The sequence below is a fragment of the Camellia sinensis genome, chromosome 9, assembly GCF_055761805.1.
Source record: "Camellia sinensis isolate YWXY chromosome 9, ASM5576180v1, whole genome shotgun sequence".
Lineage (NCBI taxonomy): Eukaryota > Viridiplantae > Streptophyta > Magnoliopsida > Ericales > Theaceae > Camellia > Camellia sinensis.
The window spans coordinates 44118136-44126727 of NC_138969.1; positions in this window are offsets into that span (position 1 = coordinate 44118136).

The following is an 8592-nucleotide window of genomic DNA, read 5'->3' on the forward strand; positions in this document are numbered from 1 at the left end:
CTCACCTTAGCAAAATGGAATTGCTGAAAGGAAAAATAGGACTTTAAAAGAAATGATGAATGCTATGTTAATAAGTTCTGGATTATCTTAGAACTTGTGGGGGGAGGCAATACTTTCTGCTAATTGTATACTTAATAAAGTACCCTAAAAGAAAGTAAATCAAACACCTTATGAAATGTGGCATGAGAGAGTGTCATCCTACAAATACTTAAAAGCGTGGGGGTGTTTGGCTAAGGTGGCTATTCCTAATCCTAAAAAGACTAAGATTAGTTCTAAAATTGCTGATTGCATTTTCATTGGTTATGCCAAGAATAATAGTACATATCGGTTTTTGATTCATAAATCAGAACATTCTAAAATGCATGTAAATACTATTATTGAATCTCGGAATGCATCATTCTTTGAACATGTATTTCCAAATAAGACCGGACAAGAGACTAGTAATAATAAAAGATCTCATGATGCTATTACTAGTCAGGATCAAGAACATAATCAAGAACAAGAGCAAGAGATAGATCAAAATGAGGAAGAGGAACTTACGCGTAGTAAACGTGTTAGAACCTTACAATCTTTTGGTCTAAATTTTCTAACATTTTTGTTAGAAAATGAGCTCTTAGCTTTTAAAGAAGCTATGTCCAGTCCTGAGGCTCCTTTATAGAAAGAAGCTGTAAACAGTGAAGTTGAATCCATCATGTAAAATCACACTTGGAAATTGGTCGATCTGCCACCAGATTGTAAACCACTTGGGTACAAGTGGATTTTCAAGAGAAAAATAAAGTGAATGGATCAATAGACAAATACAATGCAAGACTTGTGGTCAAAGGTTTTAGATAAAAAGAAGGTCTTGATTATTTTGACACCGGTTACTAGAATAACATCCATTAGAATGCTAATTGCTATTACATCGTTGTACAATCTAGGAATTCATCAAATGGATGAGAAAATCACTTTCTTAAATGGCGAGTTAGATGAAGAAATTTACGTAGAACAACCAGAAGGATTTTCTGTTCTAAGAAAAAAAAAGAAAATGTATAAATTGGTTAAATCATTATATAGTTTAAAACAAATGCCAAAGCAATAGCATGAAAAATTTGAAAATGGCTATGCTATACGATGTTTAATGAAATCTATATTTTGGTTACGAATTGTTCTATATGATAAGTATTTTCTGAAATGATGAAATATGTTATGAACCTCCGACATGTTTATGATATGATGAGTTTTTCGAGTAATTTCCCCAAAATGACTAGATATTTTGCTATACATGAATGAGTTTTCCATTTAATAAATTATTGTGGCATGCTTGATGAATGCCTTATGATGAACTTGAAATCATTCTGCCTTATTTGTTATAAGTTAGACCGAAGGTTGTTCTGTCAAAATTTAAATAAATTTAATACTATTGGGAATTATTCCATCATCTGATAATCTTTGAAAGGTCTGCTAAGTTTCTGAATAATATCTCTGAATAACGTATTGTGTGAAATTATGAAAGGTTTGATGAACTTTGTGTATTATATATTTTTTGAAAATGTTTTTGTCTATGATGGTTTGATGAACATTGATGACATATTTTTGATGGTTTGGAAAAGGTTTGATGAACTTTGATGACATGATGTCGATTTTAAGATCTTCCAAGCGAATATGGATTTTAAATAATTATTACCTTACTGCAATTGGGAATTGTGACCATTAAGGTTTGATCCGTATTTGATTTTGCTAACAATTTATTTTGGAATTCGGGTTACCATTTGAAGTCTGTTAGGAATCTGATTTGAAGTGATAAGTTTAATTCTGATTATTTGAGCCTTCGTTGAAGTTGAGGATCTGAGCCTGAATTTGAATATTCAAAATTTAGACCTCACTTATCCTATCTGTTATGGAAGTAAAGTGCTTGAGGATACTTCAAATTACTAAAACTATTGCTCTGAATATTTAATTTATCAGTGAGCAAGGGTTATAAAGTCGTTAATGTAGAACACATCTGTTTATTCTAGACCTAATTGTTATAGTATGTTTGTACCATTTGAAACCCGATTGAGTAGTGAATGTTTCCTTAACCTTTGAGGAATTATGATAATTGAGGAGTGTTGAATACCCTAGATGAAACTCGACTTGTGGCAGGGTAAATCAAGTTTGGAGGACCAAACTTTTTAATGTGGGGAGGATGTAACGACCCCTTATGGCCTTATGGGTTAATGCATTTTAATTTAAGGATATCTGTTCAAATTGAGGAATTATCTGTTGAGCCACGACTTTAAAATTGAAATTACCGACCTTTACGGGTTCAGAAATCACAATTGAGTACTTGGGTATGTTAATGGGAATTTTTAGAACTATTTGAGAAAATTAATTGGAAATCCAATTTGTCTGATTCGTTAATGCACGTTTGTGAAGGCCTTAGAGGCTTCAGAAACCAGAACAGATGACATATTTATGATCAGCACAATTTTTAGAGTCACTTGGGAACTTTAATTGAAATTTGATTTCATGCAATTTGTAAGGCCACGTTTGGCTCTCCTTATTGTGTTAAGCCATGTGTGTGTTTGTTTATATATGTGGATGTGCTTTTGAGTGGTGGATCTCATCTTTTGGGAGCCCAAAATATCTAAAAAGAGAGAGAAGAGAACCGTGAGAGAGAAAGAGTGAAGAGAGACCAAGATTCTTGAAGAAAAGCTCAACAATCATGGGGGTTTGAAGATGATTGAGGGGAATTGAAGAAAGAGTAGGGAAATCAACCATGGAGGCTTGAGGAAATGAAGGAGAATTGAGAGGAAGACAAAGATTGAACTAAGGTATGATAATTTATCTTGAATTCTTGTGCTTAAGACATCAATTTCATGAAATTAGGGTGATATGGAAAGATTTGAGACCATTTGAGTTAAGGTTCTAAGTATGTATTTAATTGAATTCAATTTAAAGAATAAGACCCTGGGTTCTATGGTTTTGTTTATGCTTGGGTCTCAATCTTATGAATGCCATATGAAATGCACTTTAAAATTGTCCAAAGAATAAAATCAAGCAAGAATTAAGTGAATTTGTGGGTTGTGGGTTGTGTTCTAAGACCCTTGAAGATCATGAAAGATTAAGCATGAATCTTGAACCTTGAAACCAAGATTGATTTGTTTGAGATGAAAATACATTTGGTTGATGTTAAATTATTATGTTGTGGGGCAATTTTACATGTTTTTATGTGATTTATATTATAAATCAAGTTTAAGAATGGAAGAACCAAGTGGTGGCGCAAAAAGAGCCATTTTCGGACTCCAAATTGCCCAGTGCCGCACGTGCGGCGGGTTTTCCCGCACGTGCGGCAGCACAGTCCCAGAACCAAAGTTGAATCTGCTAAAAAAGCACGTTCTCCCGCACGTGCATCTCTGTTTCCCGCACGTACGGGAGACAGCTCTGTTCAGCCAACTTTGAATAAGCATATCTTTTGCCTCTAGACTCCGTTTTAAGTGATTCTTAAGCCTAAAATCAAGCCCCGGAAGTCTAGTTTCCAATGGTGGTTGTCTCACTCCTAAATTCTAAATACAGAAATAGTTATGCTCAAATTAATGACGACTGTTCACTTTCTGTCAACCAGTTTTGTACCGTTTCTTCGTCTGAACCATTTTTCTATCGATTCTTCCTATTTTCTGGGGCATAGATTACAATCTATGGAGGATTAATGAGTTTAGAACCACCATGGCTATTGATTAAAAATAAGAATGAGGTTGATTTTATCCTCATAATCTGCTATGTGCATTGTGTTTGCAAGTCAAGACGAGGACATCGTCCCATTACTACCGGGAGCTGATCACTGTGAGTAATAGTAGTGTAACGTTACGTTTCACTTACTTCTATGATTATAATTTATGTATTGTTGTTTGTGAATGGCCTATTCCATCGATATTGTGCTTTGATTAAATGAATAGATATGTTTGAATAATGGCATTGATATGGACCAAAGGTCATTCTGTCCCTATTAATAGAAGTGGGCTCGAGGCCATTATGATGTGAATGGTTCTGTCTCTATCATAGTACTGTAGTGATACATGTGCCTTTTGGTAATAGTTATTATTAATGTTCTGTTATTCGCAAGACAACTATGTCTGTAATAAATCATGGGGAAATGTATGTGCACTATGGTGTAATGGTATTCTGATGAATCTGGAGTTATTCTGTTCTGTTTACTCGTACCGTTTATGCTATGACATGATATGAATTGTTCGGTCTTTAAGACCTAATGATTTCTGGTATAGAACAAAGTGCTGTACGGAACTAAGTGCTGCAATGTGAGTCATCTCTAGAATCCGTGCGAGACACCTCTTGAGTCAATACATACATGAACTGGGCTTAAAGCCAATCTGGGCATATGGCCATTCTGTATGATCTGTTAGGCCTGAGGCCAATCTGTATTTTCTGGTATGAAATAAAGTGTTGTACGGAACTAAGTGCTACAGTGCGGGTCACCTCTAGAATCCGTACGAGACACCTCTTGGGTTCATATATGCATGAACAGGGTTGAGGCCGTTCTGCATTCTGGGCTCAATGCCACTCTGTTTAAGGGCATAATGCCACTCTGTTTAAGGGCTCAATGCCATTTTGTTCAAGGGCTTAAAGCCATTCTGTTTAAAGACTGGGCCTATGGCCGTTCTGTAAGATCTGTGGGCTTAAAGCTGTTCTGTATCATATCTGTAGGCTTAAAGCCGCTCTGTATTATATATGGGCCCGAGGCCGTTCTGTATTATTATATGGGCCCGAGGCTGTTCTGTATTATACGTGAACTTGAGACCGTATTGAAATATAGTTATGGATAAGACTTGGATATGGTTGGTATCTGTCTATTTATTTTATCTAAGGTTTTGCTTATTCAATTAACCTTCTTAAGTTGCTATTCTTCACTGAGCCTTGCTCATCCTGTTTTATGTATACTTCTGTAGGTGAGCCATCGGGGATTGATACTAGAGTTGTACTGAGGTTCGCTTGTCTGCCAAGTCACCTGGGGTATGCCTCCACATGGAGGCCTTAATTTATTGTTGGGAGTCTTATAAATTATTAAGTCTTATGTAAGAGTGTGTGAGATCTATATAAAATCTGTGATTGTATAGGTATATTTGGAATGTATTTAAATGCTTAAATCCAATTAAACCATCCTGTACGCACAAGCTCAATGGATGCTGTTTTTTTTTTTTTTGATATTGCTTTCGCTTAAGGCCCCATATGTGTTTAAATATTATTCTAAATTCTGTTTGAGGCTTATGTACGGGCTAGTCATGAACCAAACTTTTAGGGGTGGGTTTGGGTCGTGACAGTGAACTAGGCCGGTTCTATGAGATTTGTGAATGGGCTACAATTCTCTAGAACACTCATGAAAGACCAGGTTGTTCAGGGCCAAAAAGAACACAATAGTGAGAACTAAACTGTTTTTGGTGATATACTATGTGAGTTCTATTGTCTTGGTTTACACAAATGACTGAACAGTTCAAGACATCATGTTCACTGGTTAGATAGTAAATCCGATAGTGTCTCACAATGGGAGGTTCAAAGCCAAAAGCTACCTATCCTTTGTAGAATATTTTCAATTTCTGTACTCTCTGTAATTAGATCATGTTGTTGCATTTTCTCTCCATCAAATTCCATTTATGTGGGAGATTGTTGGAAAATTAGTTTTTTATAGGCTTATTTTGGGCTAACTTTGAGCCCAATTTTGAGTGGGCCCCAAACGTCTTTTGGGGGGGTCTGAAGAGGTGACGTGTTCTTTGCCGCATGGCAAGTCACACGGTGAAGACGGTTCGTCAAAACCATTTATGAGTGAATGGAAAGTTGATGTCATTTTCAGGTTTGTGGAATGAACATTTAAAAAATTAAATGTGGATTTCCTTGTTAGGCTTGTCCCACATTGAAACTTTAAGAGAACTTATATGTGTATATAAGTTATAAGTAACAACACTTAAGTTGGGCTCCAAGGGACACCCCAAGTTTTAGAAGAGATGAGTTAAGGATAAATGGAACCTTGGCTCAAACCACCATATATGCGTGCGCGCACGCTGCCGCCATCCGGCCGAGCGGAGCTGGGTGCAGGTGTGGGTTGTGGGTTGGGTCAGTTCTAACATTAATTTTTTGGACAAAAGTTTTTCAAATTCTTAAAGGAAATTATTTAAATTTCAAAATGAAATTTAATTCAAAATTTGAAATCAATTTTTTTGTCCAAAAATTGTGCCTCTTTTCAGTCCGAAATTCCAAGAGTTTCAAACTGTTTTTACAGTTATAAAACTGCCCAGACAAATTCAAATCTGTCCAACAGTTACCAACAGATTTGAAAACTGTTTTGCACATTTTTCATTCAAAACCAGACCTATTTGGGTCTATATATTCAAGGCCTGTTCCAGCAGATTTTGGTTGATAAAAAACATCCAGAAAATTCAGTCCAAACAGCTTTTCAATCTGTTGAATTTCAGACAGATTCATAACTGCCCAGACAGATTCAAAATCTGGACAGTTTTATAACTGCAGTAGTTGTAGATTTGTCCAGTTTCCAAACTGAATCTGTTCAAGGGTTTTGCATCTGTTCAAGTTCAAAAACATACATGTTCAGACAACCTTTGTATGTTTATAAATACCAACCATTTCAGCAGTCTTTGGATCAAAAAATGTACTAAAAAATTCATTTTCTTGCTGTCTAATTTTTGTTCTATTGCATATATTATTCATATCATTTTAGGAAAAAAATTTAGAGAGTATAGAACACATGTTCTAGTTCACCGTATAAATTGTTTGGAGTGCTACTACAATTTGTGAAGATCATTGTATCCTGGGAGATAGACGCCATTTGTCCGTAAGTACCGTAGCGGGGCGAATCTGTCTTAAGAACAGAGTGTTACACACTCGACTTGATCTTTTTATTATTCTATCGGTTTGGTAAGATAAATTCTGTAAGTTATTTATTTTATTTTTTCTGTAGCGGGGCGAATTTGTCTTAAGAACAGAGTGTCACACACTCGACTTGATCTTTTTATTATTCTTTCGGTTCGACAAGATAAATTCTGTAAGTTATTTATTTTATTTGTTTGATTTGGTTTCAATTTATTTATTTTATATAGAAGATTGTTCTAACAACGTTAATGTGCTTTCCCAGATTCTATCTGTACAGTGATGCTAAAGTTTTATTTCTTATAATTGTTTGAGATGATCTAAATAAGTGCACTTATTTGGATCACACCAGTTTTTTACTTTTTTACATATCTTTTAAAAAAAAGTCAAAAAATACACAAATAAGCAAATCACAAACAATCCCAATGGTACCATTTGGGAACTTAACTATTTTAGTTGACTTTTTGACTATTTTAGCTAAGCTAAAAAAAATTGTATTTGAGATGATTGTTGCCTTTTTTTTTTTTTTTTTCCAATTGGCTTGATAATTTGGATGTAATATTTTATTTTATTGATTATTTTAATTTATTTTGTCTTTATTGATTATTTTAGCTAAAAAAGCCATACAAACGGGCTTATCGACTATTTCCAAAATTTTGAGAATCGATTAAAGGAACTGTTGGGCTTAGATTACATGTTTGGGTTGCCCAATAATCTTATTCATTATTTCTTTTGTTGAGCAATAAGCTCATGGAATGGTGAGGTTGGGTTTGGCACACGGGTTTGGCGAGCTGGGCTTATAGATGGGCTCAGTGTTTGGGCTTAACCAAAGGCCGAAAACATCACATATGGGTTGGGACGGAATAAGAACAAAGTGGGCCGTGCCGGGCCACAAGCTTGTGGGCTGAATTGAACAATGTTAGGTTTGTAACCTGCGGCCCATTTGATGACCCTCAAAACGGAAATGGTTTAGTTGATAGAGATAACCACATGTGTCAAAATAATAAATAATGTTATATGTACTAATTAGTGTATTAATAGATGATGTGATATAATTTTAGAGGTTTTGGATATTTATAATTTAATTAATAGGTGGGGTCAATAATAATGACATAACACTAATTGGTATACTAATTAGTACACTAATTGGTATATGTAGCACCACTACAATATAATAGGCACCGAAGGGCTAAAAAAATAATTTTAATCTTTGACAAAAGCAGAGTGAAAAAAATAATTTTTTTGTTAAAAATTGATTTGATTTTTTAAAAATTGTTTTCAAATTTATTGTTTTTTTTTAAAGTGAATTTCTTTCCCATTTTGGTCTTCTTTTTTTTTTTTGACTAAAATATTAAAAAAATTATAAAAGACAAAAGGAAACTCCCAAAAATTATAAATGTACTAAAATTTTAGCTTGTTATTTATTTTGTTTTTATTGATTTTATTTTTTCTATATTTTAATCTTTTTTTTAAAAATATAAATATAACTAATCTAAATGCATGTAAAAAGTTTTAAAAAATTAATCAAAATATGAAAAATAAAAAGTTTGAAAACAATTTTGAGGAAATATGAATTTCTCCGATAATTTTAAAAATTACAAATATTTCATTATCAGAATTTATCATTTAACATAATTAAGAGAAAAAATAAAATTTTTAACTAATCACCTATATAAAATAAAATTACAAATATATTTTTGATATTATTAAAAATTAAGGTCTCGTTTGAGAACATAC